At 34.4% G+C, this 14,653-nt stretch overlaps 1 long non-coding RNA gene across 2 annotated transcripts in view; it reads right to left on the minus strand.

Annotated features, from left to right (window-relative positions):
* The window catches only part of LOC111512405 (uncharacterized), a 165,921-nt gene that overhangs the window by 36,882 nt on the left and 114,386 nt on the right, over positions 1–14,653 (minus strand). For both annotated transcript variants that reach the window (XR_012467820.1, XR_012467819.1), the window contains exon 2: positions 1,360–1,464. This is a non-coding gene — a long non-coding RNA (uncharacterized lncRNA). The remainder of the gene's footprint in view (positions 1–1,359; positions 1,465–14,653) is intronic.

The raw sequence follows: 14,653 nt of genomic DNA on the forward strand, positions 1-14,653 counted from the left end.
TCCAATGAACTATTTGGGAGTTATAGACAATATTCGCTTTGCCCGGGTTTTCCCTACGTGCTTGCATGTTAGATTTATATAATACTGTCAACAGTACATGTCCAACGCAAACTAAATACTGTTCGTCTGTCCGACGAGAGAGAAGTAGCCTGACTTTTGCTGACGTATGCGTGAGAGAAAGGGAAGTCAGACAAACTGGCGTAAGGTAACGCGTTAGGTAACGAAGCGGTTCACCTCCCATAAGAATTTAGTCGCCCATTTTCCACACAGCAAATAAACTATGAACAAGGAAGACAACATAATAGCACCCCTTAAGATCTCACTAGTTAAAAAACCTCCCTTAAAAAAAATCAAAATACATATACCGATTCAATTAATTTAGAAAGAGGCCCGATAGTCTCCTCGATGACCACATCTAACACCAATTTTCCACAGTTGAACTGAAATTCTTACACGTAAATACACTTCATAGTTTCTACACAGTTTCAATAGAATTATAATTTTGTAAATAACCTTCACCAATTTGAATATTTTTCTATATCCACTCCACCACTGACAAGTTAACGTAACCTACCTCACGCACATACATACAACTACGAAATATCTGAGATTGCTTTCTCATAATTTAATTGTTTGTTTCATTCGTACAAGTAACGTAATTAAAAAACGAAAAAGCAATGAGCAAAAAAACCTTTGTGAGGCTTCGTTGAATGCAAGTGAATATCTGATTATAAAAGCTATCATGCTATCAATCTAAAACTAATTAGGTTTCATATTCAAGCTCCGCTTCATACTATGTAGCAGATTTAATGACTAATTAATTTTTCAAATAACCCACTGCGTTTTTTTGCTCGAGTTTATTTAAATCCGGGGGCTTTTGTGCGATATATTGGATGGCGCAGTACTTTAATTTCGAATGATTTCGTGCTGATAATGGTTATAATAATTGATTGAAGTGTTTGAGGATGATCTGAATAAGTTGATAAAAATGTTATGTCTACGTCCACATTTTTCGATATTCAATCTTTCGAAATCATCTGAAAAATGGTAAACATGGGTTTCAAAACTGTAAGTATTGGTAAACCTGAAAGACAAAATGAAAAGAAAAAATCTGAGATTCACGAAATTAACTGTGAGGATTGCGAAAACAAGTATGTTGGTCAAACTAAGCCGACTATAGTAATTCGCCACAAGGAACACTTTCAACATTATCAGTTGCATAGACCAGATAAGTCTAGATACATAGGGAAAGGCCACATTATAAGTGAGAAATGCATTGTTTAAATTGTTTAGTATAGTACATGACAAATTTCCAGATACCTTCGAAAGTTTGATAGAAAAACTATGAATGAAACTTACCCAACATGAAAATCATTCGCAAAACATCCCTCTGATTTCGATATATTTCTGGTATATCGTCAAATGTGTTTTTCATAATCTGGATTGTCTGTTCATCTGGCAAATCTGAAACGATATCATGAAATTGTTATCATATTGATGAGTATTTTTGCTCAATACAACATCTGAATAGCTTATTCAAGAAACATTTTATTGTGAGATTTTCACCGAACAGGGGAAACATGTATAGCGAAATAAGTGTTTCGCTATACAATAGCTTCTGCAGACGTGACTAGACTCAAGTATAGATGCTCCTGAAGAAGCTATTGTATAGAGAAACACGTGTTGCGTTTCTGTGAAACTGTTTTTGAAAATCTCACAACAAACTATTTCTTGAATGAGTTGTGAATTTTTGTCAATAGCTGTTTCTAAATAAATATTCAAAGGGAAAGCGATTGTACCGGAAAATGTCCAAATCTTCGTTTTTCTATGATTCAAAATGAAGACATTTTCAAAATACTCGTTGTTGAAAATTCCAAACTCATTGACATTCACTTTATTAGGCACTACTTAGAAAAACTACTGAGAAAATTAAAAATGACAAGTACGGCTGCAAATATATCCTTATAATTTTGTACTAAGGTGAAATTCTAACGGATATTTGATTTGACAGCACTCACGTTCCGATGAATTTTGGGAATGAACTCTTCAAATTTTATTTCATTTTAAGAATATGAACCGATATATTATTTGGCAAAAAAATCTTTCAAACAATTATAGACCAAATGCTTTGCTATCAGTGATATCAAAAAATCATTTAGAAAGCCGTGAACCACCATATCCTTGAATGGAAGGCTTCAACATCTTGAGCGATCATCAATATGGCTTTCAGACACAAAGATCAACAGGTAACCTTCCATCGTATATCACCCATATTTGGAATGACGCAATCGAGAAACATGGAGATTCAAGACCTGTTGCGCTTAATATTTCTAAGGTCTTTTAATGTGTGTGGCATGAGGGTTTGTTTACCACACTTCGAGATCCTATTGCTTGTCGGATAATTGTTGTGTATGGCTCTCCAGCTTCCTGAAAGATCGATGGTGTTTCCCAGGGATCCATATTATCTCCAACGTCTCATTGAAGTCAAAAACAAGAATCCAATATAGTTTTTTGCTGACGACAGCACAATTGTTTCGTTATTCCATTTGAATTCCAGGACATCGGCTGCATATGCACATCTTCACCGGCATCAGCAGGTTGAAATCTTAATGAGGATCTGGAGGTGATTTCAAATTGGGAAAGTAACCAGGTTCAATCAAATGCCACGAAAACCTAGGCATCGGTTTTTTCCAAAAAGATAAATGTCTAAGAACCGAATAAAATAAGGTATGTCTGATATCCCCTTTCTACTTCGATAAGTTTGTTGGGGGTTAAAATGAAAACAATCCGTCTTGGAAAAATCATGTGGCTGGAATTGCGAAGGCTGCTCCTCAAAGGCTTGAAACATTTCTTAGTATTCTTCTCATATATGAAGCTACGCTCCTGAGCATGACGTGAAGCTTCTGGATTCCATCCAGAAAAAAGCTAGATACTTTCACGGGAGGTGTTCAAGTGTCTTGGCACATTCGATTCCACCAAGAGCGGTACATATCAGAAATAAGCGATGAACTGTGGCTGCTCATCGTTTTGAGGTTCAACTCAGTACATCTCGAACTTCATTACTTAAGAAATCTTTCTTTTGGAGAACTGCGTGTATGTGAGATCATTTATCTGAATGAATTTGATCTCCAGTCAATACAAATCTAACATGAATCGTTACTTCCGCACAGGCAACGAACTTAGAGCGACTTGAGGGTTTTCTTGTAGTGATTGTGTTCTGTCCTTGAAAAAAGACATAGGTTAAATGAGGTTTCAAAGTACCTGAATTGATAGTGAAACAAAAAACAAAAAATACTCGGAAAATAACAGATTCTATCTGATCCCAACCTACTAACATACCACTATACAATATATTTTTCAGATGTATCTAACACAAATAAATCCTGGGAATTTAGACCAATCAATACTTTGCCCTGTATTGAAAAAATATTAGAACTCGCAGTTTATAATCAACTCATTGAATATCTAGAAAATAATGATATTTTACTAAAATATCAGTCAGGTTTCAGATAACACCATTTAAGTGAGTCTGCATTACAAGTCACAATATCAAAATGGAAAGAATCAATAGATAAGTGACATTATATTATAGCCTTATTTTTAGATCTTAAAAGAGCTTTTGAGACAATTGATCGCCACATATTACTAAATAAACTACGAGGTATTAATATCAGGGCACCTGTTTTGTTATGACTGACTGATTATTTATCACAACGCAAACAGGTAACCAAAATAAAGGATTCAGTGTCATCATCTCACGATGTCATTTTCGGGGTACCTCAGGGGAATGTTTTGGGACCTATATTAATTTTAATCTACCTGAATGATATAGATACCATCCATGGTTGTGATTTCATGAACCTTTTTGCAGACGACACTTTGCTATCAATTTCAGGAGATGATATAGAAACAGTAGCTGATCAAATCAATACTGAACTAAGGAATTTCAAGTACATGAATCACAATAAACTAAAACTCAACTCGACAATCTCAACATAAGATTACAAATTGCAGGTGATGTAGTAGAGTTCGTAAGTGAATTCAAATACTTAGGTTTCATGGTGGATAATCCTTTATCTCTTCATGCTCATTTTGATTATGTATATAAAAAAATTACTGAAAAAATTTATTTTTTCTCAAGAATTTCATCTCAGCTTTCGATGTACTCAAATATTACATTATATAATTGTATAATCCAACCCCATTTTGATTATTGTGCTAGTCTTTTATACTCATTTGACCAAAATGAGGTATCGGCTTTACAAAAAATAGGTATTCTAGTATATCAAACTTGTTAAGTACATTGCAGTGGCTGTCTGTTTCCCAGAAACTCTACGAGTTACCAATGATATTCATTTTCAAACTAACAAATAACTTGCTTCCAACTCATTTTGAAGAATTCTGTATATATAAATCTCAAATCCATAACCACTTAACATCAGCGAGTAGCTCCCAAAAATTCCACCTTCCTCGAACTAATTTGACTAGTACGATGAAGTCTTCATTTTATAAAGGTTTCATTGAGTATAACAAACTCCCACTTTCGTTGAAAGATTCAATAAATGTTTTCCAATTCAAAAAAAAACTCATGGACTATATAAAATATCATCCTTGATTTTCTTTTTTTTGTTTGGTAATATACTTATTATGTGTATATCCTCATGTTGAAACCATTTTGGAATCATTGAAAAATGGTTTTTATTATTTTTTTCCCTTCTATCATATCATCATTTTTGTTATTTATGTCATTTATTTATACATTTTTAAAATAATGTATGTATATTAGGATGTCCTAAAGAAAACAATAAATATTATTAATACCAAAAGTTGAAGACGAAAGCAATTTTTGCTTAGGAGAGGATTTAAAAAGTTCAGTAACCCATTTCTCTCCAGCACACATTTCCATTATCTGATAAATGATATTGCCACTATTATAACAAATAATAAATGTATCACTTCGTATATATTTCATTTTTTGTTATGATGTAATATGATTGTCAATTCATATATGAGATATACATTGAATAAAAAATATTTGAAGCATTTGAGTTCGATATTTTTTTTCACAAATTAACACCTGATCCAAAAAATAAAAAAGTGCTGGATCATAAGGGACACATGCATATAATGTATGTGTATCCAGTTTCGTTTCAGTACAATAACGACATTCCATTATGACAGACAGAAAACCTCATTTATTCCAACAGACTCACTTCCACAAAAACGTTCCATTAATTTCGTCGAAATCAATCAGAAAAAGCTCGTTTCACGCGTTACAATCCGCCCGTCTACAAATACCAATTCCAGACTTGAATTTGCGACCACTGAATAATTCAATAGAAGCCAGTTGCAAAATGAAAACGCTTTCCCTTGCCATGTGACGGACTCCAGACAATTTCTTACCCAATTTTCTCATGTCCAATTTGTTGTTTCATCTCGTCGAGTGCCATTTTATTGATCTTCTTTCGATTTGTCCTTCCTTTTTTACGATTATTAGCGACACATAAAATATAGAAAGCTCATTTCGAGGGGAAAGGAGAAGATCGAGAGGCCAAGTTAGTGAATCAAATCAAAGTTTTACTGATCGGAATAATTGCAGATTATTTAAATTGTGTCAGTAGACGCTGAATTTACTTTACAAACCTGAACTTTCTACAACTCTGAACCAAATTTTATGTCAAAAATTCCAAAATCCTGTGAGTGACTTTCAATTTTGGTGATACCATAATATGTAATTTACGAAGTGTATACTCAAATATTTCCAGAATATTTCAAACTCTAATTGTCATAAATAAATTGTCAATTATAAAATGAGTTGAAAAATATGTTCGAATTTTGTCACTCTTAGTAATTTAAGGTATATCACTCGTAACAGTCGATGACAGCGGTGAAATGAGTGAAATTGGAGATAGAAAACAAGCAGTATTTCAGCTGTTACCGGACAGTAAGGAATTTCGAGAACTCGAAATGAAACAATGAACGAGAAGAATAACAGTAGAAGCATCTTCACCAACAAGAATCAGCTCGAAACTTCTATAAATGAACTAAATGAGCCCAAGTCAATCCAGCTTCAATAAGGAGAACAAATATTTGTATGGGGGTGACAGCTGATTAACGGAAAAACAGATTTTAAAACAGATTTTTTTTATACGAGTAACGAGGTCATCGTTTGAATTCCTAACACCATCATTCAGTCCATGAAAAAAGGTATTTATCAAACAAAGGAACCATCATTTTATCACAGCTCCTATGGTTGTTAGAGACAAATATCTGAAGGTACTTGGTAACGGATGGAATATACCTATTGACCGTTCCATCATATTGCCGTTAAACAGATTTCAATCAAGACTTTTTGAAGTGTTAACTTCTTATGGGAGGGTAAACCGCTTCTTTATCTAATGCGTAACGGCACTAGTTTATCTGGCTTCCCTTTCTCTCACGCATACACCAGCGGAAGGCAGGCTCCTTCTCTCGCCGGACAGACGCTCAGTGTTTAGTGTGCGATAGATATAAACTGTTGACAGTATTATAAAAATATAACCAGGAAGCACATACTATTTTTTATCATGTGAACCGTCGCTTAAAAATGATGATACTAATTTATGTATGTGTATATTATTAGTATCAGTATTCAATCCTACAAAAGCAACAATTGGCGTATGGCAGCTATAATATATGTACATACACAAAATAATCAGTAAAATATTTTCTACTTAGTCAGTGGGCTATGCTTGAAGACTGGCAGTAAACAAATCTGAAGAAATGAACTTTAAACCTTCAAGCTAGTCTCGGATATACCTACACAGTAGGTTGAATGGACTGACACCTATCAGAAAACAACTCTTCTCCTGGCTAATACCACGAAGTGCGTTGAATTATATCCGTCAGGCGTCAGTGCAGAAATCTTCACAGGAAATTTCCTGCATATGCAATTGGCAATACAACTGAAAGAGTCGACCTCCAAATTTGGAACGGGCACACTTGCAGACCAGGCAGAGGAATTGGACAAATTTCGGATATGGTTAGTACCTCGTCCACTAGATGGAGTGACATTTTCTAGTTCGCTACAACTTAGGAAGAGAAATGAAATACTCTGAAAGAATTCCGATTTTCAATTATGGAATATCATTGATTTTAGGTCGATGATGGCCACTATCTTGCACTGATGAGTAGCTAATGAGCCCGAAACCGGTCTGCAAGTGTGACCTTTCCAAAATTGAAGGTCGACTCTTTCAGTTGTATTACCAATTGCATATACAGGAAATTTTCTAAGAAGATTCCTGCACTGACGCCTGTCGGATATAATTCAACGCCATTCGTGGTATTAGCTAGGGGAGTTTTCTGATAGGCGTCAGTCCAGTCAACCTACCGTGTAGGTATATCCGAGACTGGCTTGAACGTTTAAAGTTCATTTCTTTAGATTCAGTAAAATATTTTATTAATAAATAACCTCTACCTACATTATCATATCAATATACATAAGGTTTCAGTAATAATCTAAGATTTTCTGCAATTTCAATATTAAATAGTTCAACTTAGATTACTTTGAGTTATCAGTTCTGTCGGGACTCCCGAGACACGTTTTTCATTTGCGAAATGACCGTCATCTTTCTCTAGGCATGGGCCTGGTTCAAGTAATTTCTATGTGTTTTGAATTTGTAATTGTAGCCTCTATTTGGGCTCCACAGTCGACGCTTGGGAGTAGAAATATTGAGACCCTGAGGTTGAGTCACAAAACCCTTGGAGCGAGTCACTACTTGAAGAGTAGGCAGATTGAGACCTCAGATTATCAGATTGCTGACCGCGAAAAACCTTTCCTAACATTCACACAGACACACGCATATACAGGGTGTTTATTAAACATGCAACAAAAATTCAAGAGACTATTCCTTCGACTATTCTAAGGATATTTTGTCTTTTTTGATTTTTGATAGGGCGCTTTGTTTCGAAGATACGGAGCGACAATAACAATTTATTACCAAAAATTACATGGAATATTTCTTAAACTAAAAGAACTGTTGAAGATGACTACCCCCGCTCGAATGCAAGAATCCAATCTACTCCTCATCGATTCCCGAACTCTTTCTAAAACACCAGGATCACTTACGAGACATACTATTAAAATTGAATGTCTGCAGCCGTTTGTAGTAATCGGAATGTTGTTGATAGGTACCAACGGAATTGATAGATTTTAATCACTTGGTAGGTCCACTGTAGTACGCTATACTTTATTGGCTAAGTTAATAATTTTAAAATTACCAAAATTGTTATTGTCGAAATTCTTTTTCGCCCCATATCTTCGAAACGAAGAACCCTATCAAAAAGCATCAAAGGACAGAATATCCACAGAATAGTCCAGGGAATAGTCCCTGGATTTTTTTCCGCACGTTGAATACTCTCTGTATAAAGAATAGATCTTGAAATGACGATTGCAATCTCAAGGAATTCAAAAGATATAACAAAATAATGAAGAATTTGTGGTGATTAGTTATTATAAAAATATTTTTATTTTTTTTTCAAATGGAATTTTTTCGGAAATAAAAATCATTAAAAATATTCATTCAGAAAGAAAAATAAGGTATTATCAGTTTTACAGAATTCATAGAGCTGATTTCAGAGAAATACGGAACACTTGTTTTTTCATTTCATTTGACCAACTATTTATTTTATTCCCTACATAACAGAATGCAACAAATTTTCTTCAACAAATTCCTTAGATTTATTCTTTATAAAATCAGAAGTGTTATGTATATTTTTGCTCATTTGTGTTATCAATGTCTGCTGAATTATGGTATATTACTTTCTGAATATTTTTTCATATTCCAATTCATGTTAGGTGTTTATGAAGTTCTATAATGGTAACCTACTTCTTCAAAGCTAATTATATCCTAGGTAAAATTGAATCTGGTATGCTGATGTATGCCAAAAAATTTGAGTATGTTCTTCATCTTTTTTACGTTGCGTTTTATTACGACGTATCCTCAGTTAACTTTTTTTGCTTTTACGTAGTTAACCAACTTCAATGAAAAGTAATTTTGAATTACCAACACAAAGCGCTTTTGGAATTAGAAGATTCGTACTTTATTTTTATTTAATTATTCCGAGTGTTTTCATTTCATTAGGGAACGTCATCTGGCTTGAATTTAATAAAAGGAAAATTAATTATATGGGTATTAAGCTCATACGACATGGTAGGGCCTCGATGTTGTTTTCTATTCTCCATTCTCGTTATCAAAATATAACACTCTCTGTAGCTATTCACATAGGCAGATACGTTTATTCACGGTGTGCTTTTATTACAGTATTTTCAGGAAAACGATTCTCTCAGAAATGGTACATTGTAATTGTAGAAATAATTAGGATTGCATACAAAATGGAACAGTCCCACTGGAACTGTTTTCAACATTTGTATGAAAGGGGTTCTAAGGTTCATAGAAATAAAAGTTTTTCACAGTATTTTATCATCAAAATAATATGATTGTATATAAAAACAACTGCCGAATCCGAAAAAGTATGAATATAGTGTGTGTTTCATTCGAAGTTCCAAATTTAATACCATTTGAAACAGCGAATATCTACATTGGCACTAAAAGAGAAAGAAAAGTTACAGGTGCGAAACTAATTTGGCTTTACCTGCTTTTCTCTTTTCAACTCATAAACTAATTGAAATACGATGAAAAAACTCATGACTTATCAATTCTCTATCGGTAATAGAACAAATTTAGCCAAAATTTCAAACTCTTACCAAATTATTCATTCCATTCATAGTATTCATAGCATTATTACTTTTTTCTAACCAGTTTATATTTCGAACATTCGTTGAAGATTTGAAAAAAATATCAGTCCTAGTTTTCTTTCTTTTTTCGGAAAATTTCCCACATTTTTTTCCATAGAGATACAGAAATAGAGAGCCAAGGAGTTTCTCTTTTCTATTAAATTTCTTTTCTGTTATGAGAGGAATTATTGTTTTCGATATATCTATTGATCTTGACCATTTTTCAAGGTGTTGGTAATAAAATCTTACTTTTTACACTTCGTGATATTAGGTGAAATTTTTCAAGATGAAGCAAACATTTCTTGACAAATATACTTGTTCTCATTTGTTTTCCTGAAAACTTTTTATCATCCATCAATATTTTTTATATTTTTATATTTTTTCTTCAAGTATTCGAATCATCACTTATTTCTTTCTATTCGATTGAAGACTGAGAATGTCATTAACGAGTTGGTGATAAATCTTTTATTGATTCACTAGCTGACCCTGCGAACTTCGTTTCGCTTTAGAGGCAATAAAAAAGCACATTTTTGATTTTATTAATTTAATTTTTTTATGAATCAAGTATTTTAATTATTCTTTATTAGGTTGCACTCTTCAGTTAAGCACCTTGTGATACACGACATTTTTTGTTTTATTATCAGGCGCAAGTATAAACAACGCAGATGGTCTTCCGACCCGTGAACATGCCACATATAATTGATCATGTGAAAAACATTGATTTTCCAGATTCAGACCACAAACTTTCAATCACAAGGCCTTGTGATTTGTTAATGGTAGTGGCGAATGCAAGACGAATTGGAAATTGAAGTCTTTTAAACTCAAACGGCATATTGCTTGGGATCATTGGGATCCTCGGAATGAAAAGTTCCTCACCTTCGAATTTTCCTTTGAGTATCGTCGCGTAAATCACATTGTTCATCAATTTACTTACCACCAAACGTCTACCGTTGCAAAGTTTTAGTGGGTTTATGTTTCGAAGCATGATTACTACGGAGCCAACCTTCAGGCGTAAATTGTGCGATGGTAAGCCAGGCACATCCAAGGAGTTTAAAAATTCAATTGGATAGTTGGTGGCTTCATCTTCATTTGTTACACAGTCGATTGATTTGAATGAATGCATTGTTCCAATGATACCATTCTGAATCTACATCTTTATTCTTAGCTGCTAAAATTGCTCGCTCACTCAACCATTCATTATTTTTGTAGTTAGTAATTATGTTTGGGAATACTTTGCTGATATGTTCGTCTTTCGATGAGACAAAGTAACAGACAGTAAAATCATTGCACCTCCAAAACATCTCGAGTCATTGTTCGGTTAAGTGCTTCTAATGCACGTTTGTGCGCCATTGTGCATTCGTCCCATATGATGATTTTCGATGCTGATAAAACTCTGGTCATTGCGGAGTTTTTTGAAATATTACATGTTGGTTCTTCAATAGTTTGAAGATTTAACGGCAATTTTAATGCTGAATGAACCGTACGGCATCCTAACAATGTGGCTCCTATTCCAGAAGAAGCAACTGCAAGCGCAATGTTGGATCTCGCACGAACAGTAGCTAAAACTAATGACATCAGGAATGTCTTACCAGAGGATCGACACTAAATGGGAAACATCTGTATATCGAAAACCCACACACAGGCAGTATATGAACCAGAAATCCAACCACCATCAATCGACTAAGAGAGGAATCATCAAGACTCTACTAGACCGTGCTTTCAAGCTCTGTAATACAAAGGAAGGTCTCGAAAAAGAAATAGGCATCCTCAAAAATGACCTTCAGAGTGATGGTAGAACAGGCTTTAGCTAGAAGACAGCAAGAGGTCCACAAGGAAGAGAAGCCGCCACAACCAGTACTTGTACTTCCCTACATCAGAGGGTTATCGGAAAAGATAAGAAGAATTGGGTCCAAGTATAACATCAGGACCTGCTTCAGATCTGGGAACACTATCCGTAGCAGCCTCACAAAAACCAGGCCACCAAACGCGGACTGCGATTCCAAGAATTGCATTTACCGGATACCCTGCGAGTGCGGAGAATCATACATCGGTGAAACTAAGAGGCCATTGAAAGTTCGCATTGCTGAGCACAAGAAACACACACAGCGAGGAGAAACCAGCAAATCCGGAATTGCAGAGCATGTTTGGACTCATCAACATAATATCATGGGCTCAAGCTGAAATCATCCACAAAGAGGAACACTGGGAGAAAATTCAAGGAAGCCGCGTATATGTTGTCCAACAACGCATTTAGTCAAGCTAGCGTAGAGATACATTACATATGGAAACATCTTATCAAGCGGAAAACGACTAACTCCCTCCAAACGGTCACCTCCCGCTAAAACCAATGAAGCGAAAGGAGGAAAGAGGATTTTCAGCTTTTATTAATATTTCAATTTATTATTTTCTGGTTGTAGCTTGTATGTTATTTACTTGTAATTTCAGTTTTTTGTTTTAATAAAATTGTTATTTCGGTTGATCTTTTTATTTTTTTCAGGGATTTCAAATCAATTTATATTATATTAGACAATGGATGTCCGAACTGATGAAATAATGTCTTACCAGTTCCACCATGGGCATCCAGGAAAAATAAACCACCATTTCCATCATCAATTGCCTTCATTAAGCATTGTAAAAATTACGTTTAGCTGTCATTTACTTTTTTTGTTATTTCATGTCAGATGCGTTTTTGCTATACCACGTTTTATAGTGACTTCTTGGTGACATCACGGAAACGCGGTCGAATGGGATAAAAAATATTCTATGTACCTCTCCTTGTTCTAAGCTAATTCTCCACTAATTTTCAGCCAAATCGGTTCATCGGTTCTCAAGTTATAAATAGTGTAACTAACACCACTTTCTTTTATACATATATAGATTTGATGATTTAATCTTCGTCTTGATTAAACAGGTAGTCAACCGTTGGAATATCCATAATGCTAAAGAAAATATGAAATATTTTCATGGTTCCAGAACCACCAAAGATTCAACTTTGAAATGTTTGAGAATTTCTAAAATTCAATTCAACTAAAATACTGAACAGATTCAGCAGATCGAATTTGTTACTTTTTTCTACTAAGATCCATAAGATGACATCCACGTGCCTCAATTTGAAAACGACTGGTAACATGAACCGTATTTGATGAAAACAGCAATTCATTTGCGAAACTGATGAAGGATCCGTGTGTATTCAGCACAAAGTAATCTAAATTGATGCGTAGCAAATCCTAGTTAGTTTGTACGCGATATCGACACTTTTAGTACCTAATGGAAAGTAAACATCGTCGAGAATTTGAATCGAAATGACTCCAAACTTCCATCTCCCTATCTGGCACTGGCAAACCGCTTTGTTTCCAGACTTGTCATTATTGGAACATACATTTCCCTCAATAGGTGATGAAAATTAGAATACCAGTCTAACATACCGAAAACGACGGTATCAAGAACCATAATGTATTGTTTTGCTAGTGACATAAATAACATTTCATTTTTATCGTTGTTTTGTCAGACTAGTTACTCATTGTTTCTCTATTGCTCAGTTATCTACATGATAGTATCACACAAAACTGTCAATTCTGGAAAGATCCAGTGATATGTAGATTGCACACAGCAACGCAGCAAACATTGTTGGCACTTAGTGATAATGTTTTTAATGTTTTCATTTATCGTCAAAGTCTTCTTCACCAACGAATATTGTGACCATGAAGAATTCTGAAAAAACGCAGACTAGTTGAGCCTAAACACTAGAGACTACAGTGTATATATCCCTTCTTTAATATAGAGTGCTCAGCTGGATACTTACCTTCTTGTGTATCTTCGTTAACGGAATGGAACTGACACACCTTCGTTGTGATGGACTGCTTCGGTTTTTATTGAAAAGGGGGGCTATACATGTGAGACAAGTGGATTCTTGAGGATGAGAACCTGTTCAAAAGCGAAGTATGTTTTATCATCCATTCAAGTTATTAAACTTAAACAATCTTCCTTTATGAGGACCTTTGTGATATCATCAATCGTCATCAACTCCATCTTGAATTCAACTAGGGAAATAGTTGGATTCACCAAACTTCTGCTAATTGGGCTAGCAAATAATTTCGAATTTCAGTCAATTTTAATCCAAATATATGCTTCCTAGATGAATTTTTATTTTTTTGAAAGTGATTATCTGGCAATATCATTTATTAAATAATCTTTGCAAAAACTATGTCAAGAATAATGGCTTTTCATGACAAGCTCACTTGGATAACAACACCAGTACAACAAGTATTTACTCCAAGGTTGACTCTAAGGACATACAAGATACACTTATCACATATTCCAGAAGAAAACAATAAAAATGTTTGTCAATTATATAGTAGAGCAAGAACCTCTTGATATATTGTTCATGTATGATGATATGACTTAGAGCCATACTTTGAAAAGTGTATTTCACAATCGTTTCAATATGTTGATTCACACGAAATTTCAAATGAACTACGCCTAATGAATATTGGACAATGCAATTGTTGTGCCCTCCCAAAGGCAATATTTATATTATTTGACAAAAAAATCTGTAATGATACTTGTAAAGAATCCTCCGTGGATAACAAACACAACGCTTTCCGTCTGATTGAAAAAACAACCATGTTGGGGGAAATTCCAAATTTGAAGAAACACTACTTGATCGAACAAGCAATGTAGGCTTTGAGTTGAGGTGGGTTTGAAATTCATGTGAAAAATCGACTGAGTTATCAGAAATAGCGTTGCTATATATACAGATAATTGAAGTGAGAAGATTTGAATTGATTTAAGTAAGGAGCTTCATATTAATGTGCATGTTTTATTTATAACAGCTTTAGGGAGAGAATTACATAAATATTTGCAAGGAGACTTTCGAAT

This window comes from Leptinotarsa decemlineata, unplaced genomic scaffold, assembly GCF_025532065.1.
Source record: "Leptinotarsa decemlineata unplaced genomic scaffold, Ldec_3_MD MMD2_tig00026354_RagTag_RagTag, whole genome shotgun sequence".
Lineage (NCBI taxonomy): Eukaryota > Metazoa > Arthropoda > Insecta > Coleoptera > Chrysomelidae > Leptinotarsa > Leptinotarsa decemlineata.